The following is a 17,657-nucleotide window of genomic DNA, read 5'->3' on the forward strand; positions in this document are numbered from 1 at the left end:
AGATACAGCAGGTTCCATCTACCTATCAGCCATCAACATTTTTCAAACCTTGTTTTACCTCCCATCCTCAGTTTGATTTTTCTTGGAGTGATTTTTTAAAGATTTATTTATTTATTTATTTATTTGAGAGAGAGAGAGAAAGAGCATGGGGGGAGGGGCAGGGGGCGACAAAGAGAAAGAATCCAAGCCCTCTCCCTGCTGAGCACAGAGCAGGTTGCGGTGGAGCTCAATCTCAGGATCCTGAGATCACAATCCTGAAAACATGACCTGAGCCAAAAATCAAGAGTCGGACACTTTACTGAACCACCCGGGTACCCCAATTTTTCTTTGAGTATTTTAAAGCACATTTCAGATATCATACCATTTTGCCCCTAAACACTGTAGTGTGAATCTCTAAAAAGTATTATAGAAAAGTACAACCACTGCTATAGACTGTTTATATACCTCTAAAATTTATATGTTGAAATTTTAATTCCTAACATGATGGTATTTGGAGATGATTTTTGGGAAGTGGTTAGGTCATGAGGGGAAAACCCTTGTGAATGGGATTAATGCTTTATAAGAGAGGGCCCAGAGAGCTTTCCTGCTCCTTTTGCCAAATGAGGTCAGGCAAGAAGACAGCTATCTATGATCAGGAAGAGGGCTCTCTCCAGACACTAAACCTACCAGCACCTTGATGCCGGAATTCCCAACCTCTAGAACTGTGAGAATGAAATTTCTGTTGTTTATAAGCCACTTAATCTATGGAAGTTCGTTATAGCAGCCAAAACAGACTAAGACAACCACAATGCCATTTATACCCAATAAAATTAACAATCTTTCATAAATGATATCTAATGTCAAGCCCTTATTCGAATGTTTCTGATAACCTTTAAAAAGTCATTTTTTGAGCCTATTTTTCAAATCAAGGTTCAAACAAGTTCCATTTTTAGTATCTCAGTTTTTATGAGTTCTTTTTTTTTTAATTTTTAAATTTTTTTTTAAATTTTTTTTATTTTTTAAATTAATTTATTTATTTTCAGCATAACAGTATTCATTATTTTTTCACCAAACCCAGTGCTCCATGCAATCCGTGCCCTCTATAATACCCACCACCTGGTACCCCAACCTCCCGCCCCCCCCCACTTGAAACCCCTCAGATTGTTTTTCAGAGTCCATAGTCTCTCATGATCCACCTCCCCTTCCAATTTCCCCCAACTCCCTTCTCCTCTCTAACTCCTCATGTCCTCCATGCTATTTGTTATGCTCCACAAATAAGTAAAACTATATGATAATTGACTCTCTCTGCTTGACTTATTTCACTCAGCATAATCTCTTCGAGTCCCGTCCATGTTGCTACAAAAATTGGGTATTCATCCTTTCTGATGGAGGCATAATACTCCATAGTGTATATGGACCACATCTTCCTTATCCATTCATCCATTGAAGGGCATCTTGGTTCTTTCCACAGTTTGGCCATTGCTGCTATAAACATTGGGGTACAGATGGCCCTTTAAACATATAATGTATTATTAGCCCCAGGGGTACAGGTCTGTGAATCTCCAGGTTTACGCACTTCACAACCCTCACCATAGCACATACCTTCCTTTTTTTTTTTAATGTCTAGAACAGTATCAACTATTTTCATCATTGTTATTGAAATATGGAAAATTATTTTTAATTATTCTATGTATTTTATTATATAGAATGCAAATTTTTCCTTAAAAATACTCTGAGTTCTCTGCCACCAATAACATGATTGAGATACTTATTTTATATATTCAAGTCTTCTTGTGATCTAGTACCATTTTGTTATAGTGCATCTCAGAAATGAAAATAATCGAAAAAGTTTTACGAACACATGTATTTCCACCCATTAGTATATTTATAAATCATACGAGATACATATCTTCAATTAAATCAGTTCATCACATATTTACTAAGATAATGGCAAGAAAATTTTATGGAAAAATAAAAACTGAAGGAGAAAAATTATTTTCAACTTAGATTTGTAATGTCTTAAAATAACATCAACTCTACAAATCACATTGTTCCCCTTCCAGTCAGTCATGTTAATAACAAGACATAGAAATGGCTCTGAATTTGATAAATGGATTTGTTATATTTTAAACCATTTTCTTAAAATAAAGCACAATTTAAATCCAATTCTACATCTTTGCTTAAGTTAATATTGCATTAAAATGACTTTACATGAAACACTAGTTCTATCATAGTGGTAGTATGCCCAAGAAACATTCTTTAGCATTCACAGAACTATGTTACAGATACTTCAAAATTCACTTATGTCTTTCAGCATATACAAAACCTTCCAATAAAAAAGACAAAATTTGACAATGTTAATCTCTATCTTGAGAGCAAAGATATTTAGCATTTATTATTACTGCCTCTGGAAAATACATTGACTTTCAAAAACATATGTAAATCACCCACAGTAACTAGTAATAAATTTTAGTTATGCTAAAAATTTATCACTTGTGGTTGAATTTCTGTAAAGCTACGACTTTTCGTTTGTTAAATGGATGACTTTTCAAAGAGAATTTCTTAAGTTTCCAGAAAAACTGCACAGAAAGTACATAGAGTCCCAATGAATCCTCAGGTGGCTGGAATCCTACAGGCTGCATTGGTTTTGGACTGGTTTCTTTCAATTAGCAATATGAATTTAAGGTTCCTCCATGTCTTTTCATGGATTGATGGCTCATTGCTTCTTACTGCTGAATAATATTTAATGGTATGGCGGTGTCACATTTGCTTTATCTGGTCACCTATTGAAGGACATCTTGGCTGCTGCCAACTTCTGCTGATTATTATTAAGGTTGCTATAAACATTCATGTGCACATTTTTGTATGGACACGTTTTTTAACTCAACTGGGTAAATACCTAGGATTGTGATTTTTGGCTGAAGTGGTAAGATTATGTGGAGTTTTGTAAAAAACTGCCAACATGTTTTCCAAAATGACTATTCTTACCAGCAATGAACAAGAGTCCCTAGTGCTCCACATCCTCACCAGCACTTGGTATTTTCATTGTTTTGGATTTTTGTCACTCTAATAGGTCTGTAGTAGTATATCTCACAATTGTAATGTATAATTTTCGAGTGTCATGTAATGCTGAACATCTTTTCATATGCTTATTTGCCATCTATATGTTTTGTTTGTGGAGATGTCTGTTCAGATCTGTTATCCACTTTTTTTTTTTTTGGATCAGGTCATTTTATTTATTTTTTTTAATTTTAGGTTTTGAAAGTTCTTTGAATATTTTAAATAATAATTATTTACATGGCTACATTTTATTTTATTTTTTAAAGATTTTATTTATTTATTTGAGAAAAAGAGGGAGAGAGAAAGAGCTTGGGAGCTTAGGTAGGGGAAGGAGCAGAGGGGGAATTAGAGGGGGAGAGAGAAAGAATTCCCAGCAGACTCTGCATTGATCTGTGGGGCTTCCTGGCTGGCTCTCATGACCCTGAGATCATGATCCTGAGATCATGACCCTGAGATCATGACCTGAGCTGAAACCAAGAGCTTGGCGCTCAAGCAACTGAGTCACCCAGGCACCCCTGTATGGCTAACTTTTAAAGCAATATTTACTTTTGCTAAAAATGTTAAAAATATGTTTTTTAAAAAGTTGTTCTTTTATCTAGTGGGGTACAATTATGAGAACAAAGAGCAGGATTTCATTGTTGGTTTGTAAGCTGTGTTTTACTAAACTTAAAAATTCAGCTCTCACATTTTTTGTTGTTGTTGTCCAGCTTTCATATTTCTGTGCAACATAACCAAATGTACTTATTTTCATATTAACATACAATATCAGAATGTTTTAAAAATTGTAACTATCATGAAAATCTTGGAATAACATTATTTGCTAATGGCAACAATTTGAAATTCTACCCCCACATAGCGCTTCAAAACTTTTTCCTAAGGGGGAAAAAAAAAAGAATTATGTGGCATCAACTTAAGGATTTTTCAATATTTTAAACTGCAACATTTGGAATAAAAAAAAGTATAGGAAATATGTTTGATTTGTGAGGAACAAAGAGTGATAAATTCCCCCAGAATAGCCAAAGCAGTCTCCCCGGGCTACAAAACTCTGCATCTGGCTTCCCATCCCTCCTACCTCGTGTCTTCATTTTTGAGCCTTTTCCTCCTGAATCCATACTAACCTTGTTGTTCCCCAAACATACTGGCCGTGTCCTTGACTTGGCTCATTTGTTTAGCTCTGACCTCTTTTCTGAAATGCTCTTCCCCAAAATACCTTTAGGACTCACTTAATTTATTTGGATCTCTGTTCAAATTCCACCTCCTCAGAAAGGGTCTTCCTGGGCATCATATTTAAAATAAACTCCACACCCTACTATCCTGCCTTCCTTTAAAAAGTAAAGCTAATCACTATTTGACTTTCTAAATGTTTACTGTTTGTCTTTTGTCTACCTCATCCCAAAAGATTTAGATTTAGGTTTAGATTTTGGTCTGTTTTTTGGTGCCTACTAAGCCCTTAATAGATACATGTGAAATAAATCAAGTGAAAATAATGTCTTTAAATCTCTCTACTGAAAATGATGGGATTTAAAAAACCAGCTGGGAGACAGCCCCCTTCAACTCTGCCATAGAAGTTTTACTCTTCAATGGAATGGATCTTAGTGCTGTGGTAAGTGTTTAATACCTATGTTTGTGCTCTCTGAAAGTAAACATGAAATTCTTGGTGCAGAGATCAGAGGTACTATTAGGGTGACAATCCTACCAGTCCCCCTCTGCCCCTTCTCTCTGCCTTTCTCCAGAAGCAATGTGACAGGCTGTAAATGCAAAGGCAGTTTTTGCATTACAGGAGAGGAACCCCCAAAAAGGATGCATTTGGGAGTTTATATACGTGTCATCCTTCTCTGGTGCTGAGAGATGTAAGGAAGCTTTATCTCCCAATCTAAACAAACTATAACTGGGACATGAATAAGAGGGTTTCAAGGTACTTATCCTTTGGAATGCCAAGTCCTGCAGTTTGGCAAACCCAAGAAAGTTTCCTGATTCTGAATTTTATTCACCTTTGAAATGTAAACACGTAAGTAAATCCAAGGGAGAGTGAATCTCAGTTCTCTCTATTCAGCCATTTTTTAACTTTCAAGCCTCGTTTGTTAACCTAGAGGGTTATTGCACAGGGTTCAGTTCCCTTCATCCTGTGGTTATTCCTCCATTCCTCATTGCCTCCCAGGCTGTTAGAACAGGAGTTAATGTGGACGGAATGTGAAGGAGAGCCTTCATAAAAGAGATGGTCTTTGAGCGGCTTCAAAGGGCACAGATCTCTTAAAAGGGCAAGAAGGAAAGGGAGAAATAGCAGAAACCCTTAACCACACAGAAATACAAAAATAATTTCTTTCCATCCTGCCATCTAATTATCTTTTCATCTATGCTCTTTTTCTTCTACTGAGCATGTTTATTCTTTCTTCTCTACAAGCTGTTCCTAATTTCCCAAGGAATACACTAATACACACACACCCCCAGACACAATTCTATTCTATGACGAAATACGAATTCAAACAATTAGATAAAGCAAAGTCGCTATTTGATACCGCCCAACTTCACAACTTTTTTGGAGGTCCTTGAAGATCAATTTGCAAACTTTTGCTTGTAAGGTATGCATACAGTAAGACACATATACATATACTAAGAAATATGTAATACTTTATTTTACATTAAGGAGGATACACTCCATGAATTGTTTTTCCCCCAGCTTTTGTCACTCAGGAATATTTGGAGAAAATTGATTTCAATAGACACACATCATTATTTTTAAGGACTAAGTCATCAAATGCCTTGGGTCTGCTCTTCTCCCTCATTAGAATGCTATTTCTCCCTTTCCTTCTCGCCCTTTTACGAGATCTGAGCTGCCCTTTGAAGCCGCTCAAAGACCGTCTCTTTTATGAAGGCTCTCCTTCATCACTTTAACTCCTGTTCTAACAGGCTGGGAGGCAATGAGGAATGGAGGAATAACCACAGGATTAAGGGAACTGAACCCTGTGCAAGGTTTGTCCTCCTGGAGTGTTCATAAATCAAGGCGCAGTCCATTGGAGTAGGACAGACTGGCAGATGGTTGTGGTCACTATCCTTACCCGTGGGGGAAAAGGGTTTTAGGTGGGGAATCTCCAATAGTGGTAGTATTTCTAAACAGGGGGAAGGTGGGGTGTTTGGGTTTTAGGGCTATCCTTTTTTGAAAAAGGGTTTCCCCACTAATAGGAATGACTAGGGAAAGCACTGGGTCTATCTCCTTCTAAAGGACTTAGAATTGAAGTACATGTCAGAGTCTCTTCTGGTTAATTTGAAGTTCAGCACAGAATACCAGTCCCCACTATAAAGATTATGGAAGAAGTAGTTTCTTGTGGATAAACACACTTTTAAGGTTAACGGAAAAGGCTGCAGGGACACGGTGAATAAAGGGAAAAAAAATTTCTGAGTGTAAAAAAGCAACAATTTAATTGATTAAATTTGATGATGAAATTGACTTTATTCAGCAATTCATGAATCTAGCAACATCCCGTCTAGCAATGAGCTATAGAAAACTGGGCTGTAGAAAAGGAAAGATTTTCAACAGTGGAAAGGGGGCAGAAAAAGGAAATCCGTTGCAAAAAGAGCATGTTTCATGAAAGGTTGCCTTTCTAAGCAGAATGGAGGGCCTCTGGAATGGATAACCTCACTAGTGTGAACAAGGTAATTTCAGATTGACTGGTTAAAATTTTGCATTCCTGGCTGGGCTGGGAAGGTGGGGGGTTGAAAATGCAATTAGCTTAGGTAGCAAGTCCTTGGTTTGCTGAGGTGGTGTTTAGTAGAAGTGACTCTGTTCTGAACCTGTATCTCCTTTTCAACAATAAGGAATAACCTAAAATGAGAGAAATAATTAAAACCCTCTTCTCCTCTACCAAGCTGTAGCAAATTTGGTTCAAAAACTAGACATTATTGATGAAAATCTTTTATCTGTAACTGATCCAGAATGAGAAGAGTGAAGACATTTACTCTTCTTCTCTGTACTTCCTTTGTACTTTACTGTTAAGATAAATGACCTTTTCTGATAGTGTTTTAGTATAGTGTGAGCTTCTTTTTTTTTTTTATAGTGTGAGCTTCTTAAAGGTAACATCTACTGCTGACCAAACTATGTGTGTCCAGTGACCACCATGATGTCCAGTACATAGTTGATGCTAAGAAATTGTTCCTTGGATTAATTTTTAAATAATTACTTGACGTGCATAAAAAAATAAGCCTTATTTTCATTTGCTCTCCACACAGCTTAAAACAAAACAAAACAAAACAAAACAAAAACCAAACAGAAAATTAACTGAATGACTGCCTTTAAACTTTCTGATCATTTTTGGTTTTTATTGTACTTCAAGCCTGAAATTCAAAAGGAAATTAATGTTCCCTTGTCAATCGTGACAGATGCTCTGTGTGACTGGAGAGTAGCATGAGCCTATCCTGTCAGAGAGAAAAAGCTGCTCTCCCGGACCAAACGTTCCTCAGGCTCCTCGGAGGCCCTGCTCATGAGACCTGGTCTTGGCTTCATCTCAGTGCTTGTGGAGTCCAGTTGTGACAGGAACCCTGCCAAATCAGTTTAGCAATATCTGATCACCTTCAATATCTGACCAAATTCCTCATCCCCGACTATCCCCCAGGGTAACACCTGGTAACTGTGGCTACTTTCAGGAAGATTCTTGTTCGGTTAGTTTAGCAAAGAATGGCATTCTACTGTCTTAGTAATTTTCCATCCATTGACCCCTTCCCACATAGTATGCACCTTATAAATCCCCATCCTGCCTTGCTCTATAGCAAGGGGCTCTCTCCCCTACTGCAAACCCTCATTGCACTAATCCTAGTACCCACTGCAATCAGCTGCATCTGCCTTATAGTCTTGAACAAGTTTCATGAATAATTTTTTTCTTTAAAACTAGCTTAGCTCAAAGCCTCAGACAAATCTGGAGTTGGTCAGGTGGTACAAAGTTTTCAACAGTAAATTTTTTCCCTCTTTCTTTCTTTCTTTCTTCCTTTCTTCCTTTCTTCGTTCCTTTCTTTCAGTAGACCCCATGCTCAACATGGGGCTTGAACTCAAACCCAGAGATCAAGAGTCACCTGCTTTACCAACTGAGCGAGCCAGGTATCCCTTCTACCTCTCTCTATATAGAAATGTACTACATGGATTTAAAAAAATTCAAATAATGAAAAGATACAGTGTTTACCCTCATAGAGCTGATATAATTAACCAGTGACCTTTTCTTTTTGTTTTGACCTTGCAACAATCTTGTTCAAACCTTCTTGGATAGTGAGACTTTAACAAGATCCTAAATACTGAAAGTATAAAAGACTTCATATTTATTTATTCATATGCCTTCTTTTTCTACAATATATGTCACAGAAGAATAAAAATTAATTAATAAGGGACTATTTCTAGGAAGTATAAAGAATGTTTCATTTCATCTATTAAAATGTTTTTGGTTTGTATGTTGTTGTTGTTGTTTTTTATACAGTGTCCATGTATGTGTTTTAAAGTTGAAGTATAAACGAGGGGGAAATGCTTATGACATTTGGTGCCAACTTGTTTGTTTGAACTAAGATTAGCCAAATATGATAGTGAGGAAGCAGATAGAAGGGCAAGGAGAGTGCCCACTGGTGATGGCTTAGTAACTACCACCAATGTTCTACCTTCTAAGATGAAAGGCTGGCTCCAAATTCAACTCTCAGTGCAAGAACTTGCAAATAATCATGGAATCACCTGCTAGAAGAGACAATTAATTAAACCAGCTGTTCACATAGCAATAATAGTAACCAAGATGAAATATGCCTACCTACACTGCTGGAATCATGTAAGACTTATAAAAAAAAACAAAAACGAAAACAAAAAAAACCAAAAACAAAAACCATGAAGCCTACAAAAGGATGCAAATGAAGACTTGTGTAATTGGAAGATTTTATAATTTTACACAGGAAGATACAAACTCATACACTTGATAATTTTTCGTAAGGCAGCTCATAAAGCATTCAATCTAAAATAATTCAGTTTAAGTACATAGCTCTTTGATGGCCCAGCCTAATCCAAGGGTAACATTTTAAATGTTACCAGAGGAACAGATAGAACCCACTCCCTTCAACAACTCTCCATAAATATTGCTTATCCTAACCAGGCTTTTGATAAGTACTGGACAGCAGAGATTTCAAAATTACTATTTCTGGCAAGTGAAATTTAATTTCTTTTCTATTTGAGCAAGATGTGGAGGCAAGCATAAGGCAGAGGAAGCAATGTGTTCTAACAAACTAGCAAAGAGAGAACACGGGGCTCTTCTTGTCCCCTTGTATCTCTACAGCCAATGTTCATCCTACACATATTAAAATAACATGTGTGATATTTTTCAGTTTACAGAAATTTTTAATAATAATTACCCCTTTCCACTTAGTAGGGGAGGTAAATGTTGTAATCTTTTGTGTTAAGAAATACTAGTTAAAGTAATTACCTGGCTAGCTCAGTTCATAGCAAGCAGGGCAGGCAGCCTCATTATCAGGTCTGTTCTCATTCGCTATCCTGTGATATACAGTATACCACGGAGGGCACTGTGACCTCTTGAACATTTCATTCCTTATCTCAGTGTATTTATAATTTTGTGATATTGCTGATGATATTGAACTTTACCTGAACACCACGTCCCTGGAAAAGAGGGGAGGTTGAAGGAATTCCTTCACCATTTTGTGTCCCAGAAAAGGGCTTACTGCAAAGAAACCCCTTGGGAGGGGTCTGACCATCAGCGTCTGCATCTGTGTCTACCCATGCAATGGCTACTGGGAGCTTTGCCTCCAGCGACATCTCAACATCCTCAGCGTCTTCAGCCCCCTTGCCCTCCACAGCGGGGTCGTCCGGGCTGTTTGGATCTGAAGAGCAAGGCCCAAGGCGTAGTGCCATCCAAGGACCTCGCCGCCACCCCTCCTGGGCTGCGCATGGTCCTGGAGTCACTGCAGACGGAAGAGCAGTGCTGGGGCACCTCTGTGGCCGCCATCAAGCTTTATACCCTGCAGAAGTACCCTATGGCGGACAGCATCCGGTTCAAGCACCTGCTGAAGCAGGTCCTGGCCACGGGCTTGCACCACGGTCTGCTCATCAGGCCCACCAACCCCAAGGCCAGGGGCACCACTGGCAGCTTCAAATTGGTTCCCAAGCGTAAAAGGAAAGTCCAACCCAGAAAGATATCTACCATGACAGCTCCCAGGAAACCCAGTGAGGCCAAGGAGAAGGTCCCTAAGAAACCGAGAGAGGCAAAGAAGGGCCCTTCCAACCCAGCTGAGGTGAAAAGGGGCCCAAGGAAGCCTTGAGAGGTGAGGATGGCTCCTCCCAAAACAGGTGCAGCCAAAGAGAAGGTTCCCAAGAAAGGCGGCCAGAGCAAAGACCAAGAGGCAAGAGTGAGTGAGGCCAGGAAGGCCTCCCAACAGCCAGACAAGGCCCCATGTGCCCCTCCCAGTGCCACTGGGCTCAGTGGGAAGTCAAAGGTCAAAGGTAGAAGGAAGAGCCAAGGTGGTGAGGCCCCCAGGAAGACAAAAGCTGGGAGTCAGAGTGTAAAATCCACAGTCCCTCAGGGCAAGCATGGTGCTGTTCCTCCAGCCAAAAAGAAGGACAACCTCATCCCTAAAGAGGTCATTGCCCATGTGGCCATGGAGGGGCCCAAAGCCAAGGCCTCTGCTCGTCCAGGGGTGGCAGGTCTAAGATAGTACCTGAACCTCTGGCCAGGAAGATAGAGGCTCCCAAGGACCTGAGGAGGCCGGGCATGCCCACCAAGGCCTCATCATCCAAACTGGCCAGTAGGAAGGCGGAGGGTGAAAGCTAGAGCTGGGGCGGAGACACAGAAATCCTACCCCAGTTTTTATTCCCCAAAAAACTGCCACTCTGTTTATTTCATTGTAACCTATTTATCAATAAAGCCTTCTTTTTCCATCATTAAAAAGAGGTAATCTTTTCTTCCCCATAAGAAGAGGACTTCTTCCCCATAGGACTCAGATTAAGACTCAGGGATGGCCCTTTGTTTACAGACAAGCCAAGACACAGACATTCTGGTTTCCTATTCTTTGCCATGTAAATAGTGTCCCATTGATCAATGGGAACAAAATATTTGCTAACTAAACTTTGGTTAAGATTCCCTCCCTCCATTATGAAATAATAGAAAATATATATTGGTTTCTGCTCCTGGTTCCTGGCATAGGGCTCTCAAAACCTTTATCATTTCCTGAGTGATGGAAGCATCTGACATACATCGACTAAATCCATTGGAATTTCCTGGGTGACTAGAGCAGGTTGTTTCTAATGAGGTGACTCTGGCTGGGTCCTGGATGGCTCATGGATAGGGGGTTGTTTACCAGAACGACCAATCCATGAAGCTTGGATCTTTCAGCCCCATCCCCCATCCTCTAGAAGGGAGAGTAGGACAGGCAATTGAGTTAATAATTGATTGCAGCTAAGTGATGAAGCCTCCAGAAAAATCTCAAAGTACGGGGTCATAGAGCTTCACGGTTGTAAACACATTCACCTGCTGGGGGGCGGGGGGCACACCTCAAATCCATGGGGACAGAAGCTCCTGTGCTCAAGGCCCTTCCAGACCTCACCCTGTATACCTCTTCATCTGGCTGTTCATTTGTATCCTTTAAAATATCCTTTGAAATAAATTGGCAATAGTAAGTTAAACAAAACAAAACCGTTTGCTCCATCCCCTAGGAGTCTGAACTTTCTCTTACCTTCAGCTTGAATCAATTAACAACCCCTCCCTTAACAGCCCATTCTGAGAATAGATGGACTGGCCTCAGGATAAACATTCTCTTATTGGCTCTTCCCTCAATGCCACCTTCTCACCCAACTACTCCATGCATGGGTCTTTCTAGCCTTGTTGACTTTGTATGAAAGAAAATCCCTTTTGTGTAACTCCCCCCACCCCCATTCTCAGCTTTAATGAGGCATAACTGACAAACACAAACTGTGTATATTTAAGGTGTGCAATGTGATGATTTAAGTGTACTCTGTGACATGATTACCATAATCAAGCTAATGACCACTTGTATCACCTCAGATAGTCAACCACTTTTTGTGTGTGTGTGGTGGGAACACTGAAGATCTACTCTTTTAACAAATTTCAAATATACAATACAGTGCTAGTTACTATAGTCAACATCTTGTATGTTAGATCCCCAGAATTTATTCATTCTATAAACTGGAAGTTTGTACCCTTTGACCAATGTCTCCCCATGGTCCCCTAACTTCCAGCCCTCTGGTAACCACCATTCTCTCTGCTTTCTATGAGTTTGACTTTTCAATTCACATATAAGTCAGATAATACAGTATTTATTTTGCTTTACTCTTAGAATGCTTGCTAATCTCATAGTCAGAATGTTCTCCCTACTGTAATAGACACCCCCCCCCGCAACTAAGGCTCCCTAGCACCTTGCAATAATTCTTTCAAATAATATCCCTTCTTACTAAGTTCAGATTTTTTTTTTTTTTTTGGTTTGGGGGTTTCTTTTTGACATTACAATGTTACAATCCTGAAAGATCATTCTCTCTATCACTGCCTGGGTAAATGCTTTTTAATATTAATCTGACCTTGATATTTATTCACATATTCTTAGCTCTAAATATTAGATTACTTGCTGTTGCCCAATCCTCAAAATATCAGCTCTGAACTTTCATAGAGTTTTATAGCTCTGTACTTCTAAGTATATATACCTTATAATTCCTAGATAAAAGAAACCTTTGATGTACTATAGAAGTAAGTTTTCTTTCTTAAATCTGTGCAAAAGCACATAAATCTTAGATTACTTTATTGTCCTCTACAATATTTTGCTAGAATGCAGTGTTCTTCCCTTAATCTACAGCACATACATCATGGCCTGTGTTGATGTGACCATTATTTATTTAATCAGGTTCATTTGGAAAAATTTAACTTTATTTTTTAGGACTCCTATTTTAGTTGGCATTTTTGGAAAGAAAAGACAATTACAAAACATCAGTGACTTACAATGAGAAAAATTAATTTCTTTTTTAAAATATTTTATTTATTTATTTCACAGAGAGAGAGAGATCACAGTAGGCAGAGAGGCAGGCAGAGAGAGAGGGGGAAGCACGCTCCCTGCCGAGCAGAGAGCCCAATGTGGGGCTCAATCCCAGGACCCTGAGATCATGATCTCAGCTGAAGACAGAGGCTTCAGACCCACTGAGCCACCTGAGGCGTTCTGAAAAATTAATTTCTTGATCATGCTACTTGAGGACTGCCTCTCAATCATGGCTTAGCTGGGCTCTGCTGAATTTTACCTGTCTTCTCGTTGGGGGACTGAAAGTGAAGGAAGAGATATTATCTGGGACATTATGTTCTTATGGTAGATGATTAGAGCAAGACTGACAACCAAAACACACAAAGACATTCCAAGCTTTTGTTCAGAAATAGCCTATTGTCATGTCTGTTCATATTCAATTGAACAAAGCAAGTTACATGGTCAATTTAAAGATTATCAGAGTAGAGAACTATATTCTACCTTCAAGTAGCCAGGGCACGACATTTATTTCCTTGGGCTGCCATAGCCAACTACTGTAAACTGAAAAGGTTAAAACAGCAGAAATTTATTCTCTCCCAGTTCTGGAGGCTCAGAGTCCAAAATCAAAATGTCATCAAACCATGCTTCCTTTGAGACTGTGGACAGAATCCTTCCTTGCTTCTTCCTTCTGGTGGCATCTATCAAGCATTGGTGTTCCTTGGCTTGCAGTCCGTAACTCCAGTCCCGACCTCTGTCTTCACCTCATATCTTTACCATTGTCTTCTTAGAAGGACATTATCATATTGGATTAGGAACTGCCCTTCGCTACAGTAAGATATTATCTTGACTAGTTGCATCTGTAATGACCCTAAGGTCACATTCTGAAGTCCTAGGGTTAGAATTTTCATATCTGTTTTGGGGAGACACAATTCAACTTACAACAGGTAGGAAGGGAAATACCTTGTTATAAACACTACAAATCTACCACCATTTTTCTTCCTTCTCCCCTGTCTCTGACCTTTCGAGAATATAAACTATATAACCTACAAGAAATTGAGGAAGTAGAGAATGGATTGAGATTCAAAATGGAATCCTTTCCTAAGAAGTGGCTGAAGTAATAGAAAGTGGGCTGACTACAGAGTGGAGATCAGAGCAGAAACCCACAGGCGTTGTGGAACTGCATGAGTGTAAGCTACTTCCGTAGCTTCAGATCTTCAGGACTTGCTCCTGGAGTACCAGTCCCCTGGTCTTGTTGGATCTAAGAAAGATTCTTGAAAGGGTGGGGTCCACCCTTTCAAAGGGTGGGGGTTTGGATGCAATTCAAACATGGGAATTACACCCAAGGCTCTCCACACGGAAGCAAAAGCATTTAGGTAGGTGAGAATGATTCTGACACTATGTCTTGCCCCTTTCAAAACTGACTCAGGTCTAACTGGGTGATTTCATCAGAGATAGAACTATAAGGAATTGGAACAAGGTAAGAGACATGATGCAAAAATACAATATTTTAAATGTCACCAGGTGCCACCAGGGTTGAGAATTACTGGACTAGACTAAGCAACTGGGAGAAGTCTAAGAAGCAATCTCCTCTGACCCCCCCAAAAGGATTTCTGTATCATCGCAAAGATCAGCAACAGGAATCTGAGAGAAGTTCTATAAAGACACCCTAAATCCCAATCAGATCTTTCTGGTTTCCACGTGGCATCTTCCTATGCTCTGAGACCAATCCCACTGGGAATGAGGAGGAAGTGAGAAGTGGAGGGACAAAGCTAGGGATGGTACAGGGAGATTAAGTGTACTTAACTGCTACAGTCCTTTGGCACAGGGGTTCTTAGATTAATTGATTCAGGTTCAAAACCCAAGTCAGCCACCTAGTGGCTATAAATTTGTGCAACATAACTTACTCATTGGGCTTAATTTTTGCATCTGACAGTGAGGATAATAGTACTAATTTGTAAGGCTATTGTGAAGATGAAAAGAGATAATCTATGTATGGTACTTAGCAGATTCCGAGAAGCAATAACCCCTTGTGAAACATTAGATATTGTTATTTAGCTATGATTTAACAGTTTAACAAGTAAGGGACGTTTTCTTATGACCCCAAACCTGCTTTGTGTCCCAGATTTCTCACATATTTTTTTTCACATATTTGAATCTTCATCTGAGCACCTTATCTCCTCTCAGATAGGAATTAGACTTGCGTTTTTTTCTGTCACTGGAATTAGTCCTGTTCCTGAGTTCCAGGCTTGTGGCAACACCTGTCACAGGCTTAGTGCTTTCCCAACCTGTGTGGAGGCTGTCAACGTCCTGCCTGACTTTTAGAATACCACAGATTCTTCCACGCTCCAGCTCCTGACTCCTGACACACACACACTTATTACCTGTTACACCATGCTCTCTCCATTCCACGGTCCCAGCCCCTTCTGCCTATCTGCTGTGTAATTATTCTTGCTTGTTTTTATCAAGATATCTAATTCAAATCTAAATCATTTTAAAGATGAAGAATATACCTTATTGGAAGGGTTTACAATTATTCTGTCTTCTCTCTCTCTCTTTACTCTGAAGCTTCTTCTTAGAGCTGGATTCCAGTATCACAATATCATCCTTCCAGTATCCACCTGCTAACAAAGTCTCAGAATACAGTTCTAGGACATACCTCCAAATGATAAATGTGATGATCACAGGTAACTATACATAAGCTGCAAGGCACATAGTAGGTTTATTTCTATTTTTTCCTCTTCCAATCATTGTTGCTGTCACAGATGGATGAATAAAAAGCAAGCCCAGTAACTAGTTATAGGTTAACATGGTACCAATAACAAGGTTGAGTTATTACAAAATAAGTATACTGGGGCACCTAGGTGGCTCAGTGGTTAAGCGTCTGCCTTCAGCTCAGGTCCTGGGATCGAGCCCCCTTAGACTCCCCACTCAGCGGGAAGCCTGCTTCTCCCACTCCCCCTGCTTGTGTTCCCTCCCTCGCTGGGTCTCTCTCTGTCAAATAAATAAATAAAATCTTACAAAATAAGTATACTATTAATATTCTTTCAAATTATTTTATACTTTGTCAAGGATTTGGAATGGAGAGTTTGAGAAGGGTTAAAATGAAAAAAACTTAAACCTATGTATTGGTATTGTCTTTGAGGATTAGACTCACTGAGGAGAAAAGGAAAAAAAATAATAAAAGAAAAATGTGATTTCACAATCTTCCCTTGCTTGAATTCAAGAGAAGGAAATCCCTACAAAATAAATAGACCCACAAAAAAATAAGTGGTGAGGATTTTCAAAATTCTTTACCAAATGATCAGTGCCATTTTTAAAGATATAGCAATAATACACTAATGGTGTGATGGTACAGGTAGTAAAAGAATACAAATTATAGCCTATTTTACACGTAGTTTATTATTTTTTAATGTATAAATTTGTTAAAATAACTGGTAAGTCTAATTTGGAATCAACAATGTAATTTATAGGCCCAAACTCCTGTTTTTAGCTTTAAAATTAACTGTAGGGGCACCTGGGTGGCTCAGTTGTTTAAGCATCTGACTTTGGCTTAAATCGTGATCTCGGGGTCCTGGGATTGGCTGGCATCTGTCCTGGGTCAGACTCCAGTGGGTAGTCGGCTTTTCCCGCTCCCTCTGCCTCTCCCCCTGCTCATGCTCTGTCTCTCTCTCAAATGAACAAATAATTTTTTTAAGATTTTATTTATTTATTTGACAGAGAGAGAGATCACAAGTAGGCAGAGAGACAGGCAGAGAGAGAGAGAGGGGGAAGCAGACTCCCTGCTGAGCAGAGACACCCCCCCTCCATGTGGGGCTTGATCCCAGGACCCTGGGATCATTTTTTTTTTTAATTCTTCTGTTTGTTTTTATTATTATCATTATCCTTCTAAACACAACATACAAAGGAAATTCGTGATTGAGATCATACCAGGAGCCCATCCGAGGACACAATGATCAATATGCCTTCTTCCTGCCTGCAGGAGAGACCCAGTGTCTTGCAAGCCCATTAAGGAAAGCAGGCCGATGGGACACACTCAGATGGCCCTCAGCTCTTCTTTCCTACAGTGGAGCACTTCCTGGGGGCTGGGGGTGGTGATGACTTCGGAGAGAGTGGTCCCAGTGCATGGGTCACCTGAGCTGAAAGCAGAGGCTTTAACCCACTGAGCCACCCAGGCGCCCCAATAAATAAAATTTTTAAAGAAAAAAAAAAAACTAACTCTAACAATTGGATAACAAAACTGGATCTGATAGGAATGACAACGAATGATAAACTAATAAATTTGACATTGACAAAATATGAATTTAAGATTTTCTTTTGCTAAGATTACATGAAGATGTTGAGTTTTGTAAATTATTTCAAAATTCCCAACATTAAGTTATCTGGCATGTCAAAGTACCCATATGCTCAATTACATGCTACTAAAAAGTTAGTGTTTATGTCTTTCTTTTGTGATAAGACTCCCAGGGACTTTTCCTGAGTGAGAGAAGATTGTAGTCACTTACTTTTTTAGGCTCATGGAATATTAGAAAGTGAGGCTACATCAATGTATCAGAGCATAATAATGGTGCCCCTGGTTTCAGCTATGACACATAATGAACTTTAAATAGTCCCTTGCAACAATGACAAAAATGGAA

The 17,657-nt window shown here is 39.3% G+C and overlaps 1 pseudogene; it reads left to right on the plus strand.

Moving 5' to 3' along the window:
• The first annotated feature begins 9,791 nt into the window (after positions 1-9,791).
• Positions 9,792-10,835, plus strand: LOC122890166 (annotated as a pseudogene).
• Positions 10,836-17,657: the final 6,822 nt, after the last annotated feature.

The sequence above is a fragment of the Neovison vison genome, chromosome 11, assembly GCF_020171115.1.
Source record: "Neovison vison isolate M4711 chromosome 11, ASM_NN_V1, whole genome shotgun sequence".
Classification (NCBI taxonomy): domain Eukaryota; kingdom Metazoa; phylum Chordata; class Mammalia; order Carnivora; family Mustelidae; genus Neogale; species Neogale vison.